Source organism: Chrysemys picta, chromosome 12, assembly GCF_011386835.1.
Source record: "Chrysemys picta bellii isolate R12L10 chromosome 12, ASM1138683v2, whole genome shotgun sequence".
In the NCBI taxonomy this organism is placed as follows: Eukaryota; Metazoa; Chordata; order Testudines; family Emydidae; genus Chrysemys; species Chrysemys picta.
Genome location: NC_088802.1, coordinates 48,329,518 through 48,355,223, shown reverse-complemented (window position 1 = coordinate 48,355,223; position 25,706 = coordinate 48,329,518). Strand labels below are relative to the sequence as shown.

The 25,706-nt window shown below is 46.8% G+C and overlaps 2 protein-coding genes across 3 annotated transcripts in view; both read right to left on the bottom strand.

The window, feature by feature from the left end:
* The window catches only part of LOC122172254 (retinoid-inducible serine carboxypeptidase-like), a 331,017-nt gene that overhangs the window by 153,886 nt on the left and 151,425 nt on the right, over positions 1 to 25,706 (bottom strand). The window lies entirely within an intron of this gene.
* The window catches only part of RAB11FIP4 (RAB11 family interacting protein 4), a 209,681-nt gene that overhangs the window by 61,717 nt on the left and 122,258 nt on the right, over positions 1 to 25,706 (bottom strand). The window contains exon 1 of one of the 2 annotated variants that reach the window (XM_024104562.3): positions 14,089 to 14,851. The exons of the other annotated variant lie outside the window; for it this stretch is intronic. The gene's annotated coding sequence lies outside the window, so the exon portion shown is untranslated. Of the gene's footprint in view, positions 1 to 14,088; positions 14,852 to 25,706 lie in introns of those variants that run through there. 2 annotated transcript variants of the gene reach the window in all.

The window sequence follows — 25,706 nt, the reverse complement described above, 5'->3', positions numbered from 1 at the left end:
TGGGTTAATTATTATTTATGATTTGAAGCCTAGGCATGGACTAGGGCCCCATTGTGTTAGGTGCTGTACAAACACAGACCAAATAGACAGTCCCTACCCCCAGGAATTTACAATCTAAGACTATGGACCAGAATCTGATTTCATTTACACTGATGTAAATCCAGACTAATACCATGGAGAACTGAGAGAACAGAACTGGGCCATAAAGATTAAAACAAACAGGAAACTTGCACATCTTCAGTGCAAATGATTCTTCTGAAGTAAATTTCCTGCAGTTAAACACAACAACTATACAGGGGTTAATTGCTGCACTGCATCAGGAGAGCTGGTTTGAGGGTTAGTCCTGTCTCAGGCTTCAGGAATCGGGGAGAGTGGACTGGGAGAATGGCAGCCATTACGCACAGCACAAAGAAAGAGAAAATGTTCTGGCTAAGGTCATAGGCACAAAACCTTATTGAAAAGTTCCACGAGATCTTTAATGTCCAGACAGCAGAGAAATCCATAGCAGAACCCCTCCAAACTGGTGCTCCATTAACACAGGTGACAGGAAGGAGGAGACAGACAGACCTTAATGTTTCTACCTTCGACCACTGAAGCCTTGAGCTGACTATGCCACGGTTTGGGCCTGTGGTTCCAAGGAGTCCAAACAGTTCAAGCCTGCTGCTTCGGCCCATCGTGCCATCTCTTGCATGTATTCGTAATGATTCCAGTGGAATGTTGTGCTAAGTGTAAACCCCCGTAACTCCTCAATAAATGTCAATTGATTACAGATGGGCCTGATGTCTGTATTTAATTGGCACTGGGCAGGATTTTGTATATCTGCAGTTCATAGATTCCCTATGGCGTGCTAGTTTCTATGCATCGTGCAGGTTTCTTATTCTAAGAAAAGCTTGTTCTTTTATCCATACCTGGACACAGAATTTCCATCAATAAAAGTTGCAGGCAACAGCGGCAGGAACCTGCCAGAGCTTTGACAACACTGGATGTCCATTTTAAAAGCCCCGCAGCACTCCCTGCATGATGAGGTTTTTTTTGGCTAAGCAGCGTGATCTGGAAATCTTTATTTGTGGGCTGATTTGTGGCTTTAAGGAGACAGTGTGGATTAGACCTGCAGAAGACACTGACCTTGTCTAGACAAGGATTTAAGGTGTGATAGCCTCTGTTGGGCAACTAACATGGTTTAACCATGCACGCTGCTTTTAACAGGAGCTAAGCTGGTTAACCAGCTTTTTTTCCATGTAAAGTGGAGCCAGTCTGGAAGTGAACTCAGAACTAGGAAGAAGTCAGTCCTCAAGGTATCAGATCATAACCAGAGACAGCAATGGGTAAAGATAGGCATTCAGTACTACTCACTATTCATACCCTTCATGACTTTGTAGGAACAACCAATGAAGAAAACTATTTTGTTTTTCACCACCAAGGTCATGTATGCGAAATTCTGGGAGACAGCAGGAGGTTTCTGCACCGCAGGCTTAATCCTCCATGCCCACAACACTTGCGGCTGGAACTTTGGCTGTATCAACAGACACACACAAAACTAGGTTACAGTTTTATAGCGATTCATTGACATTATTTACATTTTGACTCAGCGGGCACCAGCATTCAATGCTGTTGACAAAGGTACTAATGTAGGGCCAAAAGGGGAGGAGGGTGGAGTCTGTGCTGTCATTTTGGACAAGGGCCAGGCCACTCAGCTCATTGAGGGATGAAGCATTAAAGCACATGTGCTTAAATACCTTGCTGAAGCAGGGACCTGCTGAATAGAGATGGACTTACATATATGTTCAAGTGTTTTGCTGAGTCGTGGCCTAAGTCTAGCTCCAGGGAGGGGAGAGTCATCAAACTCTGTGATTTAAGGTGACTGTAAGTGCTGACAAAGTTGCAAATATTTTCGATGTGTAGGAGATGAGCGCCTGCTGTAGGCTGGGTGTGAAAACCTCCGGAGGAGCAGCCGTTACATCAGCTAAGCAAGACAGGTGATATCCGGAAGTAATGTTTGTCCATTGTTGTGCCTGTGCACTGAACCCGGGATTATCTCGATCTGCAAATACCAACAGAGAAGGCAAAGCTACATTTCTACCAGGCTGTCAACAGGACTTTGCACCTTTTCTTCATCACGCCACAACACATACCTAACTTCTCACCTAAGAAGCTCTTCTACACAAACAGCTCCCCAAACTCATGGAATTGCACTTGACAGAAGTTTTGCACACTGTAGTCAGTAACTGCGAGCCTTCAGGGGAGCTGTTTGTCGTCCCTGAGGAAAATCTGGGGAAATGGGGCAGGGATGCTTTCATGACATCTCACAGGTACCAAATTTTATAATAAAGCTTCGCACTTTAAAAGGGCCATCCAAAGCACTGTACAAACATCAACCAGTTTAACTTCACAACACCTTCTGACTTCAGTGAGAATCGTTACTATCATTTCTCTGCTGGTGAAACTGAAGCACAGAGCAGTTCAGTGACTTGTTCATACTCACACAAGAAGACTGTAGCAGAGCTTGGTCTAGAATCCAGATTTCTGGATGCCCAGTCCTGTATTTTAGCTTCCGAAAGCAACTTTTCCCCCTTTTCTTCCTATTGAGTTGGTGTTTGCTGTTTAGACTCATGTGACAGCTGCCATCTTGACTGACACCCTGAGGTTTGAGATACAGCTCCTAGCTACTGAGCCTGCCTCACAGACCCATCTGCTTGGTGGACTGGACACAGATGGGGACGTGCAACATGACTGGCAGTGGTGGGTAACACCAGCGGCGGCTCCAGGCACCAGCGCTCCAAGCGCGTGCCTGGGGCGGCAAGCCGTGGGGGGCGCCCTGCCAGTCCCTGCGAGGGCGGCAGTCAGGCAGCTTTCGACGGCTTGCCTGCAGGAGGTCCGCCGGTCCTGCGGATTCAGCGGCAATTCGGTGGTGGGTATGCCGAAGCCGCAGGACCGGTGGACTTCCCACAGGCATGCCGCCGAATCCGCGGGACCGGGGACCTCCCGCAGGCATGCCGCCGAAAGCAGCCTGCCTGCTGTGCTTGGGGCGGCAAAAAAGCTAGAGCCGCCCCTGGGTAACACTCACACAGAGCATCTTTCACCCACATGGCTTTGATTAAACGCTACGCCATGGTGGTTCTTGACCGATCACCCATATTGGTCAGGAAAGGATTTTCTCCACAATGCATTGGCAGAAAACCATGCGTGTTTCCCCTCCTCTCCTAATACCTTCTTAAGGAGCCCTGAGCAGGGATCAGCTCTTTAGATAAGGTATCTGAGATGATTAATTTCCTGCTATTGAGTGGAGGGTGGATTTGATGGACCTCAGACTCTCTTCTGCATCTGTGTTTCTGTTCTCTGGCGCTCAGACCAAACAACTGACACATGGGCAGTGATCTGAAGCAACCGAGCACAGCAGTTATTGGGAGCATGGCCAACGGGGGTGTGGCGGGAGGAAAACCCAGATCAATTGTCTTTCCTCCCCAAATGACGTTAGCTTTTTATTATTAAATCATGGCTAACATCAAGGCCTAAACTTTTTTCAGAGCTTGAAGAATATACATTATGGAGCTTCTCAGCTGAAACCAATTTTCATCTCACTGTATGTGGTTTCCTGGAAAAGCCACTGTTCTTTGGATTGCCAATGTGCACTGGAGTTAAAGCAAGCTGGTCGCCAGATATGTGAATCCCACTGAAGAAACTGACAAGCTTCAGCATTTCCACCAGGGCCTGATCAAAAAGCCCTCTGAAGTCAAGGGGAATCCTTCTTTTGACTTCAATGGACCTTGGATTAGGCCCTAAGGTCCAGAGCCTCAAAGATATTTAGGCACCCAACTCATGTTGAGTAGTATCTTCACTCTCTGAGTAGCCCCTTTGGGGCTTATTGTTCACATGCTAACCACAGTTCCTGCCCCTATCTGGTGACCAGGGCTGGCCTTATGATTTGCAACCCTTTGAGCTTCCCGCGGGTGAGTGGAGTGAGATTCTGAATTTGGTCCTGCCCAGTGATAGGTGGGAGGGTCTTCCAAGGGGACGACCCCTTTTTATCATTCTTCCATTAAACTCAAGGGATGATGGAATCATTTCCCTGCTTTTGACGGAGTTGCCCCCTGCAACCTCCTGGATGTAGCTAATCCTTCTGGCCAGAGACGACTTTTACCCTGTCAAGTATTTCCAAAGGGCATTTTGATGCATTTCTAAATGTATACAATAGCACTCAGGTACCACAGGGTGGTGGATGCCTTAGAAATATGTATAATAATTCCGCTAATAGCATTTGCATGCACAATTACCCATATTGCATGCACAAATGCAGAATGTGGGGTTTGCAAATATTGTGGATACAGCTTAGGAGGAAGTTTTAAAAGTTGGTCCAGAGACTTGTGTAGCTTACTGGACTCATGAAGGTTCATTCAACAGGAGAGTCTCCATTCATTCCAGAGAGGAAACTTCCCTTGCTTTATTACAGATGCAGGGGAGAATACAGCTAAGGCCTTGAGGCCTAACATTTAGGGCTCATTTCAAGCCAACTCCATTGATGCCACTGCCAGCTTTGCTGAGCTCCCCTGCACATGTGTCTTCCACACTTTGTCACCGTTCCCACACTTTAATTGCTTCTGTTTCACATTCGGGTGATCAAAGCTTAAGCGAAACCAGTTAAAAGGCTTTGCCAGATCACAGTAATACGGTAGGTGGTCCCTCCTAAAGCAACCGCACTTCCAACAATTAGACAAGAGGAAATTGAAGGAAATAATTGTAAAGTCTACATAAGGCAACTGCTGTCGATTCTCCATGCTGACTGTAGGGTCATGCTCCCTTATGGTCCCTTTCTGGATGCTTGGTACAAAACATAGGATAGACAAGGACACAGGCTACTAGCAAAGAAGGGAATACTTTACTATCAGTCACTAATACCTGGAGTCCTGCTGTCACTCAGGGACAGATTGGGTCTATTATATACAGGCCTACTTTGGAGGCAGTGGGAGAAATACATTGCCTCAGCAGGCACTGTGAGGGGCTCATGGGCGGGCCAACCTCTTAGGCTTGTTCAGTATATGCGCCCCTTCATGGTTGGTGAGATGTGCTGGCTGGTGCAGACCAGGGCAGGGCCATGGTCCCACCTCCTACCCCCTTTTAGAGTGACACACTCCAGGGCACTAGAAAGAAGCAGTTACTGTGCTCAGGAGAATGGAGATGGTAAAATCGAGACTGATCAATCCCAGGGCAGGGGGTGTGAGTACCCTTCCCCATCTGCACCTGCACAAGGACAGCTGCTATCTGCCCCTTCTATTAAAGTAATGTCCCTCTACATTATAGCAGTTTGGCTACAGCTACACAGGTACAAGGACAGGAGGAAACAGACCAAGTGTCGCCCAGTCAGATAGCTTATAACTGTTTCCCTCTCTGCCCTCTTGATACCAGATAGATGGGCCTACAAACAGTGACAGACTAGCCAAGCATAGAGGTCCCCGAAGTTTTGTTCCAATTGCCAGGATTTAACTCCCCTGTACTCTTCCCTCTGGTGAATTCCCTTCATCACAAGTCCATGGTCTCCTGAACAGCCTTGTGCAATGTGTGCAGTCTGTCCTGCCATCAGCTGGGCTGTCTCATGGTCCCTGGCCCCAAAGATCCTTTCTTGCTCGCTGATCCCCCCAGTGTCTTTCTACCAAAACTCCTCTTTCTACCTCATTGCCTGCTAGGAAGTGTTCTCTTCACACCATGTCTGCTATCCCCACTGCCCTCAGCCATGATGCTCACTATACCTGCTCCAAGCCACACTTCTCAGTGTCCTTGGCTTGCAGCTGGTCCTTCAGCCCTGGGCTTCAATGAGTATGGGATGCAGGACTAGGTCGTTAATTAGGGTCCCCCTTCTTCTCCTGGACAGCACTATGCACATAACTCAGTGGACCAAATTCATCAGTGGAGTTACACTGGGGATGCATTTGGCCTATTGCCTCCAAGCTCTGTGACCAAATACAGTGTTTGCTATGCTTTCTAGGATCCTCCTTCACAGCTAGGGGTGTCCACGTAGCATTAGTCATATCAACTCTCAACCCACATTGTGCCTGAAGGGCAAATATCATTTGTACCACAGTAGTTAGCAGGAGAAGAGAAGAAGGCAGTGGGGACAGGAAGGCAGAGGGAACCTGAACGGCATGATTGTTTCTCTGCTACGATGACAGCTTCTGATGCAAATACAGCGCAAACCTGGCTTGAAATGAGTGTCTCCTTTGTTCATCCTGAGACGTTCAGAACGCAAATGAGATGCAATGAGCTGGTTTTGCCTCACTTAGGGTGAAATTCACCCTTGTGCAGGGGGCCAGGGCAAGAGGGACAGAAGGGATGCATAGACAATAGGCCTTGTGCTGGCCTTCTGCACAGGAGTGAATTCCGCCATCAGGGCCTGATCCTGCCATTGCTGCAGTGCAGGTTAACACTTTCATTGACTTCAGTGGTGCAGGATCAAGCCCCAGCAGCTCCTCAGTTTTAGGGTGACCAGATCACCAAAGACAAATATCGGGATGCCGGGGGGGGGGGGGGGGGGGGGTGACGTGGGGGGGGGCGTGGCGGGGGGCGGGACCAAAAAAAAAAACCACCTTCCTCCGCAAGCGCTGGAGGGAGGCCCGGGAGACTCAGGGGAAGCGCGGGGCCGGGGTAGTGAGAGTCCGGCCTGGCCCCGAGCAGGCAGGACTCAGTCGGGTGGTAGGGCGAGGAGGGGGGCGAGGCGGCTGTTCTCCCCCCTGGGCAGCGGGACTCGGGAGCAGCCGCTGCTGCAGCTCCCACTGCCGCGGGGGAGGAAGCGGCCATGGCGCTCGGCGGCTGCGGCTCTGGCGCCCCCGAACCCCCCGAGCCGGGGCCTGCTGCGGGGACCCAGCAGCGCGCACGCTGCGCCCAGCCCCTGGCCAGTCGCATCTGGGCTGCTGCCCAGCTGGTGCTATCCCGCGGCGGCCCCGGAGTGGGGGCAGCAGGCCCCAGCCCCCCCGTCCCGCAGGGGAACGAACGGGGCTGGGCTGCCGATGCCTCCGCCCCGAGGCCGCCGCGGGATAGCACCAGCTGGGCAGCCCAGACGTGCCTAGCCAGGGGCTGGGCCCAGCGTGCGCGCTGCTGCAGGCCCCGGCTCGGGGGGTTCGGGGGCGCCAGAGCCGCCGAGCGCCATGGCCGCTTCCTCCCCCGTTGCCTGGCCCCGCGGGTCGCCCCCCTCCTCTCCCAACCACCCAACTGAGTCCTGCCTGCACTGGGCCAGGCCGGACTGTTACTCACCCCGGCCCCGCGCTTCCCCTGCGTCTCCCGGGCCTCCCTCCAGCACTTGTGGAGGGAGGGGGAATGGTGAGCCCGGGGAAGAGGCGGGGATTCGGGGAGGGAGCCAATCGGGGGAGGAGGGGGCGGAGTCGGGGCAGGGGGGGGGGGGCGCGAGCACTTCCGGGCTCGAGGCTCGGGGCATTTCCTTGTTTGTCCGGTTGTCCCGACCGCACGTCGGTCGGGACGCGGGACAAACAAGGAAATATCGGGACGGTCCCGATAAAATCGGGACGTCTGGTCACCCTACTCAGTTTTCACTCAGACCCTCCTCGGGCAAACTGCCCCTGAAGTCAATGGGAGTTTAGATGAGGGATTTTAGATGATTTTAGATGGCCTGGGCATTTGGCCAGAAAGCAGGACACTGTAGATTTCAGAGCCTCCAAGTGATCTCCACAGATCAGCCTAATGCCTGCATTTCTCCCTCAGCCACCAGAGCCACCGTAGTTTATGCGGGGAGTTACAAAACAGGCTTGCTTTGGCCCTGCTCTGTATTTCTGCAATGGGCTGTCATGCTGGATTATCAGCCCACGGGGTGAGTCAGAGGAGAATCAGGCCACGGGGCGCTTCGTTTCTAGATATTACCGCCCTTTCTCCTTTGGGTTCCTCTTGGCCAGAGTCTGCCATTCCCAGCTGATGGGAACTCACTCCCTGTGGAAAGTGAACCACGTGATGCTCCGATTACAAGTTTCACCTCAGCAGCTTCACATCAGTGTTAGGTCTGAAAGAGTCTGTTTAATCAGCTGGTAACCTGACACTTTCTCATGTAAAGATCTGGGGTCTATTCCTGCTGCTCTCGGTGCTGCCACAGGAACAGAGTGGGCCCCCGTGTCCTGATGGACTGCGGAATCACTGAGGACGCGGCAACTAATTAAAACCAGGATGGCTGTTATTTCTAGCGGAGCTCAACATCATGCAGAGCCTCTGGAACGGTACCGGTGTTGCAAGCTGACCCCAGCTCAAAATAAGGGCTGATCCTACAATCCTCGACTTACTCAAACTCCCATTGTGTTTAATGGGAGTTTTGGCTGATTAAGGAGGGAGGGATAAATCCCTAAATGTTAAAAAAAAAAAAAAATATGAACCAAGCATGGGCCCAGGGTGAAATTCACCCCTAGGCAAAGCCTTGGCATAAGGCCTATGGACCATTGATGTTTTGAGGATTTCTGTGGCACACAAGTGGGTGGCCCCTCTGCATTGGACTGATCAGCTCCCTCCTCTCAACCTGCCTTGCTCCACTTTCTGGGCTTGCTTTGATGTTCTCATTCATTTTTCGTTTCTCCGGGGGCTTTAAATTCTCCACAGGTTTAGCAAGTTACAGAGAAAAATAAAATAAAAAAGCAAGGTAGCCCCCCAGTTGCCCAAGGAGATTTCTCAAGTTGCAGAATGCTCAGGGATAGCTCAGTGGTTTGAGCATTGGCCTGCTAAACCCGGGGTTGTGAGTTCAATCCTTGAGGGGGCCACTTGGGGATCTAGGGCAAAATCAGAACTTGGTCCTGCTAGTGAAGGTAGGGGGCTGGACTCAATGACCTTTCAAGGTCCCTTCCAGTTCTAGGAGATGGGATATCTCCATTTATTTCTAATGCCACAGAGCACCCTGGCCTGTGCTTTTGATCCCTGCATACCATGCTAAACACTTATCCCCTCGTGATTAAAGCTAGGAACTCACTTATGCGTTGTAGCAGTTGGATGCATGCCTGCCGCTAAGATCAAACACCACAGGTCAGCATCTTGTTGAACGAATCCAAAGCCCAGCCTGCCCTGTCATTTGTACACAGCTGATCCAAAAATAAATAAATGAACAAACAACTCTGAACAACATCTCACAGAAACGCTGTCAGTGACCAGACAGGACCAGTCTTGGTATTTCAAGTGCATGCCTTTTGTTGTTGTATATTGAGGCAGAAAGCAGCCTTTATCTTGAGATTGATGAGTATTAATGCCTAACACATAGTATAAACTGATTATATCAATTTCAGTGATTGAAATAATAATACTTGGCTCTTTTTTCATTAGTACATTTCAAAGCACTTTACAGTATCATTATGAAGGAAGAAAAGGTTTCTTTTAACAAATTGTTAGGGTCACACTCTGCCCTCTTACTCATACTGGTTAGTCCCTAACTCTGTGATTAGTCCCACTGTAATCAGTGAAGCTACAGTAAGTGGCTGAATCTTTCCTCCTGAATCTGATTGCCCTTAAAGTCAGGGCGAGTTGGAAACTGGGGATTTTTTTTTAAACAGGCCAACAATTTAACATGACCTCAAAAGGGACTGGATATATGTAAGGATATCATGTATATCCAGAGCATAGGTGCTGGAACTAAGGTGCTGAGGGTGCTACTGCACCCCCTGGCTTGAAGTGGTTTCCATCATATACAGGGTTTACAGTTTGATTTAATGGCAGTCAACACCCCCACTATATAAACTGTTCCAGCCCCCCTGATTCAGAGCTGTTATAGTTAGTTACAACAACCATTTTGGATGGAACATTAAACTGCTTGCTTCAGGGTTTAAACCAATCTCGGTTAGAGAGCAGGATGAGACCCATCAGGGGGTGGACATTATCCCACGGCTGCCTATTGTTGGGTTCTTATAACTTCCTCTGAAGCACCTGGTACTGGCTACTCTCAGAGACAGGATATTGGACTAGAGGATCTGGGGTCTGATCTAGTCTGGCAATTCATATTGTCCTATTCCAGAGATAGGGCCCAATTCCCCCATCCGTATTGACATTGAACGGTAGATTACTCTGAGAGTCGTCCTTTTGATTTCAATAGAGATATTTGTGGAGTGAGGTACCACTCAACATGAGCAACGGACACAGACTCAGGCCCTTAGGCAGCAGCCTGGAGTCTGGATCCAGATTTGCACATGAACTAGTCCAACGTTTTGGAGTCACAAATCCAGGGCTTTGGCTTCTGATTTATGTTATCTAAGGGCCAAATTCTGATCTCTTTACTCATCGGTCTGCATGCCACTTTTCCTTGCAGGTAGTTCTATGGGGGCTGCTTTGGGGATAACAAAGATACCACACTCGGAAAGGATTCTGGCTTCAGGTGCGGAACAGCAGCAGCAGCTGTTAGAATGCTGAGCCACCGAATCCTCATCTCCCGCAAATGTCCCTGCTGATGAACAGCTAGGAAAGGCAGACTCCGAAAATCCGAATTCTCTCTTCGAACAGTGTTTCTCTGGGATCCCCCTGAGAAGTCAGCAGCAGCTTGCTCTGGATCTCACGTTTCTTTGACAACCTCAACCACGTGAATAAGTAAGATTTCAGTGTTCAAAACCGACAAGAGAACCATGTATCAGCAAAGCTAGAGAAGCAGAACCAGTGGACGTGAGTAACAAAAACAGCTCCTGAAAAACCTCCTGAAAGGTTTTTAGTCTGAAACAATCGGTGACCTAATTAGGTGGCACTCTCGCTGGAGAACAGGAGGAAGAAAGGAAGAAAGAAAGCAGGGTAGGAAGAGAGAGGTCTAAATATTCAGCAGACTGGTCCGAGCTGGAGCGGACCAAGGGGGGGGATGCTTTATTTCACAAGCATGAGCATGTTGACTGAGGCATGAAGTTAACAACAGAAAGAGAGAGGTGCTGAGTGCCTTGTGCACATTCTTCTCGGCGAGCCCTTTTAAATATTAAAAATAAGGGGAAAAATAAAAATGAAATGCTAAAGCAGCCCACAGTTAGTACATGTTTGAAACAAACAAGCCAGCACCTCCCACCCCCACCTCCCTTTTTGCTAAAGAGGCATCATGTTATTCCCTAAACAGACTCGCAGGAAGCTGAGATTTGGGACAATTGTGACAGGATGGAAGAGGGAGGCAGTTTATTCTTCGGATGGGTTTCCAGAGCTATTCACTATTAATCACCGCAGTGGGACAATTCATCAGTGACCAACTTCTATCAGCTATAAACAACACAGTTTGCATCTACAGATTACTTGGGTTAAACTTCACATACCCCCACAGTGGGATCGTGGCCACAGAGCTGTTCTGCAGCCTTCCAGGCTGCTCCTTGGATTGAGAATTGCAATTGATTTGAGGGGTGAGCATGCTGGACTTGATGGAGGACATAAGGCAAGTTGGGTTGTTAGAGAAGTTGCCCCCCGGGAATGACAACAAGTGGAAGATGATAAACATGCAATAGGTTTGTGCTCCTTGAGTCTGTGTGCTAGTTGCCGGCTGTCAGCCCGTCTCATGGGGATTGTCCTCTCCCGGTTGACATTCAGATGAGAGTCCTATAGATGCTGGTGCCAAGCAACTCAGCAGGATGGCTCAAAAGAACAATTTTAACTTGGGTGTAAAGACGAAAAGGAAAACCTGCCTAAGTGCCCATCCTAAAAGCCACTGACATCAATGGACAGAGTCCCAGGGACTTTGGTGGATTTTGGATCAGGCCCTAACAGCATGAGAACAAGCGGGCAGTGGAAGTTTGCCTATTGGAGTAGCTATAGGAAATGCAGAGGCATTCAATGGACGTGAGATAAGGCTATGAAGAGCAGAGCACAGAACTCTTTCTCCTTGATGAGAGCTTGGATCAGAAGGCCCAGATAGTCCCATCTCATACAATCATCTATGTGTGTCATTCAAGGAATCCCCCTGAACTAGGGACACAGAGCTCAGCTCACTCCTTACGGGAACAAATGAAAACAGCTGATCTTGGGCAAAGATGTTCTGCACTCTGTTTCAAAAAGAAAGGGCCCAGTCCTCAACTGCTATCCATTGGCCCAGCACAACTGCCTTCACTGGAGCAGTGCAGACTTACAACGGGCCCAGTATTTCCAAAATGGCATCAACCGTGGACATGAGTGTGGTCGGTTTGCGTCCTTGTCACCTCTTGACTGGAAAGATTTTAGAGTGTTCGGTACTGGGAATACACTACATTGCAAAGGGGCCATCCGCAGAAGGCATCACTAACCAATGGGTCTCATTTCCTTGTGCTCTAGCTGTTATTCAAGGACTATAGATCCCAGCAGGCACTACACATCCATTTAGACCAGTAACAAAAAAAGCAAGTGTCCGTGCCAGCAATATCTCTATCCACTTTTCTAACCTTCTACTAGAATCAAAGAGGTGATTCTTCTCTGGACTCACGTGCATAAGTCTCTTTAATACGAATAGGAAAGATGCCCTACCCCTCTCTCCTCCTTCCCCTGCCCAAAAGGCATTTTAAGAACTACAGATCAAAGTGCCAGGCTGCACCAATACACCGAGTCCCAGCTTCATTCTCTTCTAATGCAATGTTGGATACAGCCTAATGGCTGGATTCTGACTCCCTTCATCACACTCAATAGTCCTTCACTGAGCGAGTAACTCCATTTATTCCAACGTGTCTAGTTGCAGAATAAAGTACTACTCACCATGCGTAAGGGTGGCATTAAATGGCCCCCGCACATCAGAGAATCCAAAGTAAATAGACTTGTCTTTCAGAGAGCTGAATGAGCATAATCCCATATGAAACCCGAGCAACGTCTCTTTCTGCCTTGTGACACAGCTGCCCCGATAAGGAGGTAGTTTTGGGCAACTGAACTGTAAAAGAACCACAGCACATACAACACAAATCACCGACTGATCATGCTAATGCATTCAGTGCTTAAATGGAGTGTGATTAACTCGCCGATGGAAGCCAGTGGGCACAGATTGTTACTATGTCTTTGTTTTGAATACTCAGTTTAACATCAGTATATGCCAGATACGAGTATATTATTTTACAGAATATACCATGTGTGCTCCATGTGTCTCATGCATGCATCGCTTAAAATCTGCACTAATTACAACTAATAGTTTGTATTATCGCAGCAACTAGAGATCCCAACAGGACTCAGGTCCCCATTGTGCTAGGCGCTGTAAAGACCTATAGTAAGAGATAGTCCGTAGAGCGGAAAATCTCTAGACAAATGGTGGGAGAAAGGACGTGTTATACTTATTGTACCGACGGAGGACTGAGGCACAGAGATTAGATGCCTTGCTCATGATCACAGAGGAAGGCTGTGGCAGAGCCAAGAATGAAACCCAGATCTCCTGAATCTTAGCCCAGTTCCTAAGCTACACTAGCACCCTTCCACTCTCTTCTGTGAGTACTATACATCACTTACATTAAAACAATCACTTTTTACTCTATGAAAAGGGTTAGAAAAGCAAAGAATGTAGAAAATCATTGAAGTTTTGAGAGTTCGTTGTGTATATCCTGTTTCCTCGTTATTTTACGGTTAGAAAATATGAACACTTTTGTTATGAAATAAACACCCCCCTAAATCAGTATCCCAGATTCATAACACACTTCTTTATTATGCCTTCCATCTTTGGCACACATGCAATGGAAATATCTCATTGGCTGCCTCAATGCTAAGCCACCCCGTTGCTTCAGAAGTACAAGGAGCAGATTCACAAGCAACTCACAAAGGGAGTTCAAAACTTCATGGAGATTGTTCAGGTCCCAATCACGCTTATGCTGAAAAGCTTTGATGGAGGTGGCACTGAATCTACAATGCGACTAGCTCAATTTCCTTTGAAAGGGAAAGGTTGACAAAATGTGTCGGGCGTGTGGGGGTGGGAGAGAGCAGAGAGAAAGAGAGACAGATCTGCACTATTTGTTGTAGAAAGGTTTTTATAAGATTCATCTATTTCAGTCTGGGTGGTTCTGCAAAGCACACACACACAGATAAACACTGAAAACCATGCTTCTCATGTTTAAATCATCATACGCAGCATTGATTTAAAGTAGACCTGATCTACAATTTATACAACACAACAGAGTTTCTGGGGAAGAAAATATGCCCCATATTAACTTAAACCTTAAAAGTTGCACTTACCTCGTAAAGAATGCACAGGGTTCTTTAATGAACTGCAAATTCCCTGAAAGGTGCCGTCCTTCTTAATAGCAGATAAGTTTTCTTTCTTGGCTAAGAACAAATAGGGTCTGAAACCTGACCTGGGACATGCTCTGTGTCTATCTGTGCTGATGAGGGCTCTCAACTGTGCATTGTTGCCAAGAAACCAATGGCAGAATCTAAGTGTTCAGATTCTTAGCCTGGTCAAGGCATTCTTAATCAAATGCCCTTTTGAACAGGAGGACAGGATGAGTTCTAAACCTCAGAAGAGGTATCACATGGAGAGTTATCAACTGGGTAACTTTCTTTGATTCAAGTAAAGCAAACTCGTGCATTGCTTTTGCCAATTTGAATTTAATGCAGCGTTTTCTCTCTGGAATTATATCATGGTCTCCACTTTCTGTTCTTCAGTGTTTACATGTGAAACAAGTGGATTTTATCCATGTACCCTCTATCCATCACTGCTTAGAGATAGATCACAAAGGTGGTGGTATCAGGGTCTGAATCCACAGTAGATTTCATGGCTCAGGTCTGAGACAGAATCAGGTCTAGGCTAAAAATCAACGGTGCCAACATTTCATGAGCTGTTCTTATTTGTTGCGTCAGAGTTTCTGAAGGTTGGTGCATTTCCAGCACTGGAAAGAGAAATCATCTGTTTTGCGTAAGGTAGTTAACATTCAGCCAACAGCCTGTAGCAGTGTAAGCTCCCCACTGGTGCACATGCCATTAGGCAAATGAGGCACACAGTTCAGCCCTAGCTAATCCGGGGCCTCAACAGAAACACATTTTTCATGCAGCTGACTTGTAGTTCACTGATGGGGAAAGTTGCTTCAAAATACTTCAACAACAGAGGACGCTTGGCTTTTGTCAGTGCTGCAGAGAGTTTCATTTATTTGCATATCAGCAAATAATATTCCATGGCGAAGCCTTTGCTTATAGTCCCAATTAGCTATGTACATCAGTGTCTGCTGAAACTCACTCTTACTGGCCAGATGATGTGGATGGAGGAGGCTTGAACACCTGGATCTTGTCTATGCTAGGAAAAGTAGGCTCTATAATTCACCAGGTGTGCAGCTTACCCCATAATAGCAATGGTGGGGGCACAAGGGTTAAAGGGTAGAGAGGGCTCACTCCTTTTTACCACCCTATTATCTAGCTCTGCTCCGAACAGGTTAGATGACATGATGATAAAAATATCCAAGCCTACACTACAGCCTCCGATGTTGCTACTGCTGGTAGAGCTACCACAACGGTGAATTATGGGTCTTAATTTTGCCAGTGCGGGTGTTGCCCAGGAACTGGACGGAGGGAGGTCATCAAACACATTTAACAGATTAACAAATTTATTTGGGCATAAGCTTTTGTGGGCTAAAACCCACAGCCCACGCAAGCTTATGCACAAATAAATTTGTTAGTCTGTAAGGGTACATCCAGACTACCCGCCGTATCGGCGGAGAAGCAATCGATTTATTGGGGATCGATATATCGTGTCTCGTTAAGATGCGCTATATCGATCCCTGAACACACTCCCCGTCGACTCCGGAACGAGCGGTAGTAGCGGAGTCGACAAGGGAGCCGCGGCCGTCGATCCCGCGCCGTGTGGACCCCAGGTAAATCGATCTAAGATACTCTGAAGTTGCGTATCTTAGATCGATCCCCCCCCTCAGTGTAGACCAGCCCTTACTCAGGTGCCACAAGTACTCCTTGTTCTTATTGCTGATACAGACTAACATGGCTACCACTCTGAAATATCTCACAGATTAGTGTTTTCATGGCAGATATTCATCCGATTCTCTCGTTAGTGCTGGAGTGATCTGTACAAAGCAGGATACACCTGCAGATATTTTAAAATGAATTCCTGGAGTAAGGCCTAAATAAATACCAAAGAGTATCAACATGCTTTTTCTCTCCATGTCATTCAAAGGGAGCACAAAATCAAGGATCTAAACACTTTTTCCCAGCAGGGACTCAACTCCTGAGGTTTTAATAAAAGTATTATTCATTTAATACTTGAGTTAGGAAAAAAAATGATGCGTTCCCTTAAAGAGTGATATAGAAGGCCATCTGTTCCAGGAAACGCAGGGCATAAGGGTGTGATCACACCTGTTTTGTAGTTCTGATTTTTACAATATCATACGCTTCCTGTAGAATCTTTGCAGAAACAAGGGAGTTTCCCACTTTTCTCGGCCTGTTTTGAGTACTGTTCACTGAATACTATGTAATTTCTTGCATTTACAGTGAGGTTGAGCCCTTGGGTGATTAAAGTTGAATCAGCCTCATAACTTACACCAAAATACATAAGCACGAATACCTCTCAAAACCAACTTCATTCATTCTTTTTTCATCCCTTACCCTCCATTAGCAAGGAAGCCCCGATCCTGCAAACACTTACACATGTGCTCAACTTTACTCCCAGGAATAGTTCCATTGACTTTAGTGGGACTACTTATGCTCAGGGATCCTAAGTTTTCCATGATAACCCCCCCCAAATTCTCTGATAACCCCCCCCTAAAAATCCATGTTTTTCTGTGATTAAAATGAAACACCGAACTTTAGTTTCCCTAACCACAATATAGATAGGTATCAGTTGAACACAATGCTTTATTGATATATAGTAGAACCTGCTTATCTAAGCCTCTATTATCTGGCTCTCCGTATTAACCGAACCATCTGCCACCTGTGGCTGACGGTGGCAGGGCTTGGGCTGGCAGCCCCCAGAGCGGCTGGGGCTTGGGTTATCAGCCCCAGGTCCTCTCTCACAGGAGGTCTCTCTGGTTATTCATCCCCTTTCCCTTGCACAGGAGTGCTATCATCAGAGGACTCACTCTCTGGTGGGGCAGGTGGAATGAATGACTTTTGTCAACACTGTTGTTCGTGCCACCCGAGTTCATTTTACTGCTGGGAAGATAATCATGCTGTCTTACGGCTGGCACTTCCTCAATCAAGTTGAAGAGGGCCATCTTCAAGAGCTGAATCTCTCTCCGCCGTCCTGATGACCTGCTCTGTTCTATATTTCTCACAGCGACATGCCAAAACATGATACCGTAGTAGGGAAATGTCCTGCACCACAGAAGTGTGCATGTTAAGTGACTCAAGAGAAGAGCTGGCCGAGAAACAGAATTTCTGCCCTGTGAAAACACTTGAGATTTCTGGAATTTTTTTCATTCCAAATGGGAACACACAGCCAAAACGTGGACATTTTTCACCAAACTGAAATCCTGCAGTATTTCATTTGAGAAACATTGAACCAGTTGCGGGAATGTTTTGGTGTTTCCAAAATGAAATATGTCCCCTGGACTCCCAGCCAGGTTGTGGCGGAACCAGAGAGGCTGACAACCTGGGTGAAGCCTGGGAGCCTGGCAGCTCACCAGATAGTCTTCTGTCAAAAGTTTCAACCAAGTGGAGACGCTCTCGCAGAACATTTCAATTTAGTTGAATCAGCTTTTTCTGGAGGAAAACTGTTCCACTGGAAAAATTTTGATCAGTCCTCCTTAAAATGTCCTGTCCAACTTCCTTAGCATCTATTGTCCCATCCCAATTCTGCAATTTTCTTATTATTTAAAAATTTATTTTGTGGTAATGCCTAAAGGCCACAACCAGTTCAGGTCCCTGTTCTGCTAGGCCCTGTACAAACACATAACGAATGACAGGCCCTGTCCCAAAGAGCTTGTAGTGTGCTTGTGGTTAAGGCATTGACTGCCTTGTGTGTCTCAGGAGATAGAGTCAACTCCCAGCTCTGCCACAGACTTCCTGTGGGACCTTGGGCAAATCACCGAATCCCTCTGTGCCTCAGTTCATCATCTGTAAAATGGGGACAATAATTCTTCCTTTGTCTATATAGGTGTAAACTGTTGGAGACGGTGACTGCTCTGACTATGCTGTTGTATGGTGAGGGCACAATGCGACTCCGATCTCAGCTGGGGATTCTAGGTGGTACCCCAATATAAGTAAATATTACAGCTGCTAATAACTCAGTAATCTGGAAGTTTGCTACAGTGGCAGGATCAGACTCTGAGATTAAACCTTTATAAACTGAGGTTGATTGAAAATGTAACTCTCTTAAAATCATATTTTTCATGAATCTTTCAGAAGCTCTGAGAAGGTAAATTAGCCCCCTCATCTCCTGGGTTTTTTGTTATTTTTAAAACCTAAATCTTTGGAATAGCATCAACATGCAGCAATCTTTTAGCCTTGCACAGGGAAATTTGCCTAACAAAACAGTATGGTTTTATCAAGCCATTTCCTTCTGTTTCCTTGCTGGCAGATAATGGCAGCTACAACCACCTCTTAGCTTTGACATTTCTAACCTAGAAAAGGAATAACTGTAGTTGGCTGTAACATTTCCAAATGATGTGCCTGTATGATTTGAAATGTTACGGCTTTTTCACACGTTTCTCTAAATAACACCTAACTCTTACATAGCTCTTTTCTCTGTAGCTCTCAAAGTGCTTTACAAAGGAGGGCAGTATCATTATCCCCATTTTACAGATGGGAAAACTGAGGCACGGGTAGACGAAGGACTTCCCCAAGGTCACCAAGCAGCACTGCTGGGAATAGAATCCAGGTCTCCTGCATCACCGACCAGAGTGCTATCCTTGACCATCTAACTAGCTAGCAGAGAAGCCTCATCATTGGTTATTCATCACCATCCTGCATGTGCCTGTAGAATGGGAGGAGAGAGGGGATTCTAAACATTTTACTAATTATAGTGCACATATTATATTACAAAAAAGCTGTTTGCTCAAGAGCTGCCCATCCTGCAGCCTATCTCAGGACTCCATCCTTTCCATTAAGCAGAGGTGCTACCACATTAAAAAAGAAAGAAAAGGCTGGAGGGTTCCCGGAGTACAAAGGTGAGTGCTGCAACTGTGCAGAGCTGGACCTCAACAGGGATAGTAAAGAGACCATAATAAGGGTCTGACATACAGGAGTGTTGGAATGAAACAGATTCCCCTCCCCTGGTCACAAGACTAGGTCTAGGTTCCAAAGCAAAATATCCCATCACTTGATAAGGGGCATATCCTTGACTCGAGGGGTTAATTTTACAAAGTGGTACCATCTAGCCCTTAAATGTTTTGGGGCGTACGCAGGGGCCAGACGTTATAATTTGTTGCAACCTAAACTGTTTGTGAGAAAGGATCAGTTTCAACACATTTCCTAATTCACACATTTTTTAATAAAATGCTTTGAACTTGTCAGAACATCCCTTGTTGACATTTTCAAACCAACGTTTTGTTTTTCGATTCAAAACAAGATTTTGTTTTTGAAATTTTAGTTAAATTTATACTTTAGGAAGTTAAAAAATAAAGTTTGAAATTGCAACAAACAAACATTTTACAATTTGATCTATTTTTTTTTTCTTTAGATGTTCAGTTGGAGAAAATTTTCAAGATTTTGAATTTTCATGCCAGTTCAGGACGGGAAAAATGTTGAATTCTCAGAAACTTTTGTAGGAAGGGAAAACCATTTCCCACCCAACGCAACTTCCAGCTACCTTCACTTGGAGGGTTTCTGCAGGGAGCCACACTAGCTGCAACCAGAAAGGAGAGATGTGTGAGGATTTCTTGGGAATCCAAATGGGAATCTTAAAGCAAACTTGTTGGTGCTGGTTCTCTTTCAGTCACTACAAACAGAACTGCAGGAATCAGTTTGCAAATTCTCATACATACCCCAGCGCTAGCAGCGCAAAGGAGCCTTATGGTAGATGAAAAATGTCATTTACTTTTATGCAGCAGTGTATAAGAGTGATAGTATAAATGAGAATGAAACCCTGCAGGGTTTGCAGAGTTGGCCTAACTGGGCTAGCGCGGTTGAATTTGCATAATTGGTGTCTGAGGTAGTGTTGCCAACTCTCCGTGATTTTACTGAGAGTCTCATTTTGTGTTTTTTATAAAGCTCCAGCTCTTGGAAGCTTGTGATTAAATGAGAAATTTAAACAAACAAAGCTAAGTTTCTAGTCTTCATGGTTGCAGAGAAGAGCTTGAAACTGTTCATTCTACAGGCTCAAAAAGCAGAGTAATTAAGAAGAACCTAAAATGTATTTTTTTAATCTCTCATGGTTTTTGAAGCCAATCTCATGATTTTGGGGGGCAAGACACTTGCTTTTTGAATGCTCGAGGTTGCAATATTGCTGATGGACCTTAGCGTATGTTTTTTTATCCCTGCATAATTCCCTAATGCTATTTCTACATATTCTTGTTTGTCCATAGTATTATATAGGCATGCATTGCTTTAACATGATTTCAGTAACAACAAAAAACCAGTGAGTTCGCTATGTACCACAGAGTCACTGTGAACCATCTGCAATCAGCTACTTTAGTCTAGCAGGGCCAGTTCAGTGAAATGCTCCTTTTGTAGACTGACGTATTGCAAAAAGACTTCAATCTGGCTACTCAATGGCTGTCAGAAAGCACTATAGCTGTACTATAGTTTGAGTTTCTTCTGGTGCTACAGCAAAGCCATGCTATTTAACAGGATATCTTACTCCCGGATTTTGCTCCTTCCCAGTCTGAGATATAAAGGCACACACAAAAGGCAATTAAATCAAACACAATAGATTGTGTTAACTACTTGTAAATAAAAAGCCACCTTGATCTCTTTGCACATCTAAGTTAGTCACCACATGAAACGGAGGTCTCAGCTCACAAAGAGTATTCAATTTGGGATTAAACATGGTGCACTGCAAATAGCTAAAACAACCCATAGCAGCGGATTATAGTTTACAAATAGGGGGAAATGAATGGCAGAAAGAGGACAGTGAATACCACTAGGACAAAAAGATTTAGGGGTAAAATATTATTGTATAAAGAGATTTTTTTAAAAAAAAGCGTTAGCCAACTTTTCAAAAAATGTATTGGTGCATCTCTGTGCTACCTGGTTCCATCCTGGACTGGGAGCAGAAAGATTCAAATTGGCTGTTCTCACAAGGTCTGATTCTGTTCTCAATGAAGCCTCCCAGAAAAACGAGGACTGAACCTGCAGTATTGGAAGTCCAGGTGTGATCGGCGTCGGCCCACCTACCCGCTAGGGGGCGATGGGGAGCTACGAGGTCACTGGCTGGCCTGGGTCACGCCCCCATAAGCGGGGAATTAGCGGCGGGGCGGCCGCCAGCCAGAGTCTGTAGCGCACCCCTCAGGCAGGGGAGCGCCGGCAAAGGTCAGTAGCGCGCCCCTTAGGCAGGGGAGCGCCGGCAAAGGTCAGTAGCGCGCCCCTCAGGCAGGGGAGCGCCGGCAAAGGTCAGTAGCGCGCCCCTCAAGCAGGGGAGCGCCGGCAAAGGTCAGTAGCGTGCCCCTTAGGCAGGGGAGCGCCGGCAAAAGTCAGTAGCGCGCCCCTCCGGCAAGGGAGCGCCGGCAAAAGTCAGTAGCGTGCCCCTCAGGCAAGGGAGCGCCGGCAAAAGTCAGTAGCACGCCCCTCAGGCAGGGGAGCGCCGGCAAAGGTCCCAGCATGGCTCGGCCGGGTAGGGGAACGCAGGCCCACCCTACACCACTGCGTTCCAGCCCAGGGCCCTGACAGTGGCAGGACGAGGGTCCCGCCACTGGATCAGCGGGGTCCTTCCGCAATACAGACTCACCACTGTGCAGCTCTGTCCCTGGGCTACTTATTACCCGATTGCTCGTCCGAATCCCTCTGGTCCCGCCGGTGCGTCGGGGTAGTCCGCTGTTTCCAGCTCCAGCTCCCCCTCAGGCTCAGGCTCCTCCAGCTCCTCTGGGTACTTGGCTGCTGGCGGCTCCAGCTCCCCCTCCGGCTCCTCCAGTTCCTCTGGGTACTCGGCAGCGGGCAGTCCTGGCAGCCCCAGTCCGTCCTCCAGGTGAGGTCTCCACTGGTCCAGGGCCTCCCCTGGCGTGGCAGCAGGGTCTGAAGGGAGCAGCCCGCGGTCTGCGTCTGCCTCCCTCCCTGGTGCTGCTCTAACTGAGCTAAGAGCCCCGCCCTTTATACTTCCTGTTCCAACCCTCCCCTTCCGGGGGGTGGAGCGAGCTTGGGCTGGCCCCGCCCACTCAGGCTGAAGGAAAGGCCCTTTACCCTCAGATTCGGAGGGCAGCCACCCTGGCTTCCTACACCAGGTGAAACTTGGAAGAAATCTTGTCCTTGGGTCTGATCCAACACCTCGTGAAATCAACTGGGGTTTTCCAATTGACTCTGACGATTTTGGACTGGGCACTTATGTTGATTTGCAGCCCCATTCATTGCTAAAGAAGTCTGGATAGGGCAGATATGGGGAACCTTTTGAAGTCTGCCCATCACTGCAAATTAGCAGTGGTTTGAGTCTGCAGATTTTCAAATGAGAATTTTCTTGGTCTCCCATGTGTGCGGATTCGGAGACTCCAAATTTTGCTTTGAAGTTAGAATCCACTCAACCCTGATGAGTCGCACCTGTACATTTTGACAACTTTTGACACAGACCCATACATGGGCCACAGTTCCCTCAGAAAAGGACCCATGTTTGCTTTACAAGCTTGTGAATCCCAACAACCTTTGCAATGAACCTGGTGTGAGTTTTGCAATGAAACCCAAAGCCAGAGGAGATTTGCACGTACTTCACGTTGGCTTTAAAAATTACTGTCGTGTCCAATATATCACAAATCATATCTTCTTATTTTCAGCACTTATTAGCAGAAACTTTTTCTGGGTCTTTTCCTGTCAATTAAAGTTTATCCAGAATTAGGCTGATTTTCTTTCTTTCACTGCACGCTCTTGATGGCCCTTCATAATTTGTACCACCTCCATCTCGCTGCGCCTCACTTCTAGGCTCAGAAACACTACAAAGCTAACTGCTGACAGTGGAAGTTGAAAAATATTTCTTCCTTTTGTGGCTTAAACACAAAGAAGCCACTCCGAGCACTTACCCGGTCAATAGCTTGAGCCCTTTATCACTTCAGAGATGGATAATGGAGAAAGGCAAGTAGAGGAAAGCCAAATACACTCCAGCTCCTTTTACTGTTTACAAGGTCATGCTAGTCTTGTATTGTGGTGGAGGGTCTGAACTGTGGGAGTCAGATGTTATTCTGAGCCAGATTTGGAGACCAGTAGGCCTGGTCTACACAGTTTTTATACCAGGTGATTTTTTACTTATGTAGTTATACTGATAGAGCCCCCAGCATGGATTTATACCACTATAAAGCTGTTTTATATTGGTATAGCCATTTCCTTTCCCATTCGGGAATAGCCCACCTGTTATAAAGAACCTTTATACAGACATCATTGCATCCAGCCTTGGAGGTTGTACCATTTTAACTATACCGGAGTAGTTAAAGCAGTACAATTCTCTAGGGTAGACAAGGCTTAATCCTATGATAATCGGGCCCTGTTTAAGTAGTGCTCTCCCAGAAGACAACATGGTGGTGGAGGAGGTGCTGGGTGGAACATTTTCTAATTAATTGTGGTAAAAATAGAAGCAAATCAGCCAGATGGAGGAATGAAAATGGACTCGCATTTGGGACCAGCTCTTCAGTGGCTGTCCCAGCTGCTGATGGAGAATCTTTACTCACATCATTTTTGTTCATTTCTATTGTTGCAGCCTCTGAGGTTACAAGCAAATCTTTCCCCAATCTCCAAAAGACTCAACATGCTCTGAGATATAACCTGGACTGCTGGGAGCGCCTCGTACACTGATCCACTCAGTGTAGCCCATGATTGTTAAATCTCACAATCTCTTATTGCAGAATCCTCAAAGATGGCTTTCTGGGATTTGGGGGCAGGATTTGGCTTGCCGTTTTCATCTTATACACCCTTTCCCCACTGCTAGTGGAAAGTACCATTAGCACTTTTTACAGCCGCTTCCTCTCTTAGGGCCTGATCCTATGAAGCTCTAAAGGCCTCCCACTGGATGCTGGGCATTCACCATCTCTCAGGATATGCTCAGCACTTTGCAGGATAAGGTCCTTAATATATGGTGTTGAACTTTGCCCCTGCCGTCATCCATTAGCTAGATGGCTTTCCAATTAGCAATTGCGTCTGTACCTGGCCACCTCGAGAAAGTATTTTAAAATACAACTGCTGTGAAAAAAATACATAAGTAGGTCACAAGGATTATGCACTAGTGCAAACAGGGATGAGACAAGAAGTCTGGCCAGGGTTTCAGAGATGCATAATAATCTGTCCTCATCTGACCCCTGCTGCTGTTCACACTTTCAGAGTTGATGAGTGCCACAACTTCCCCATTAGCCAGAAAGCTTGGATGCCTGCCATTATCGATTTCACTGGAGCAATCAAAACTTTGCAGAGTTCACAATTACATTTCACTATGTTCCTCAAAAGGTGAGCAACAGTGATGCAGTTTCATTCATTGTTTTACCACTGAGCACTTTACCCCATTTCAGAGTAAATTCAAGAAAGGGCCTAAGTATTTTTATTTGTCTGAGGGTAGCATCTGGGCTCCACCAACAGAGATCTGCTACATACTATACAAACACACGGTAAGGTCAGGTCTACACTACAAAGCTTTGTTGGCACAGCTAAGTCGATCAAGGGTGTGAAAAAACCACACCCCCGCGCCAACATCACTCTGCTGGCAAAACTCCTGGTGTAGACATAACTATGTTGACAGAAGTGTGCTGCTATGTGCCTAAATAGTGTTGTTCAGAGTGGTGATTTAGCTAAAAACTTTTTGCTGCCACACAGAGCGTCTACACTAGGGGTCTTTGCTGGTATAGCTATACCAGCAAAACGTTTGTAGGGTAGCCAAGGCCTAAGAGAAAACCCCTGTGTTGGAGATCTTAAAATCTAAAGAGGCAAGACAAAGGAAGTATTACCACCCCCATTTTACAGAGGGGAGACTGGTACAGATTAAATGACCTGCCCAGAGTCACATGGGAAGTCTGTGACAACAAGGAATTAAATTCAGCTCCCTTGACTCCCACTGCCGTTACTTATCCACAAGCCTGTCCTTCCTCTCTAAGTGCATCTGATTCTCTTAAATTAGTGTAACAGACTGAATTTTTTCACCAGCCGGTCAAAATAATCATGTGCAAGTCAATTATTTTCAGTTGCTGTTTCTTGACTCAGAAATACAGTCACTTTGACTGCTATGGAAAGCAGCAACGTAAATAAACTAGCAATGGCTGATGCCCATTATTAGAGTAATTTCATTAACAGGCAGAGTTGCAGAGAACAGGGTACCATTCATCATACTTGTACGGACACAATAATATAAAAATCCTTGACATGTGCAGATATCTCAAGCCAAATCTCTGGTTTAGTTTAGAGGTGAACAAAGTTTGGAAGAGTAGTTTAGCACTGAATGGCTGGAGGCCAGCAAGAACATAAGGACAGCTGGCAACTTGTCAAGGCCCAGATGCGTAAACGTTAGAATGAATGTCAAGGCCCCAAAATGAGGAGGCAGCGAAGAAGAGCAGATGAGGATGTTTGAAAAGACGTGGGATTCACTTTAACTTGCACGACCTTTTCAAGATGCAGCTTCCCAGGTGCCACTGATCTACAGGGCATATTGTAAACAGATAGACGACACCAGGTTTGTGAGACTCCGGGAAGTTTGGGTCTACAATAAATGACATGCTTACTAATGATAGAGCCTACAGACATGAAGACTAGTAAGAATCACAATTATTGGTTGCAGAGGAGCAGCCGTGTTAGTCTGTATCCGC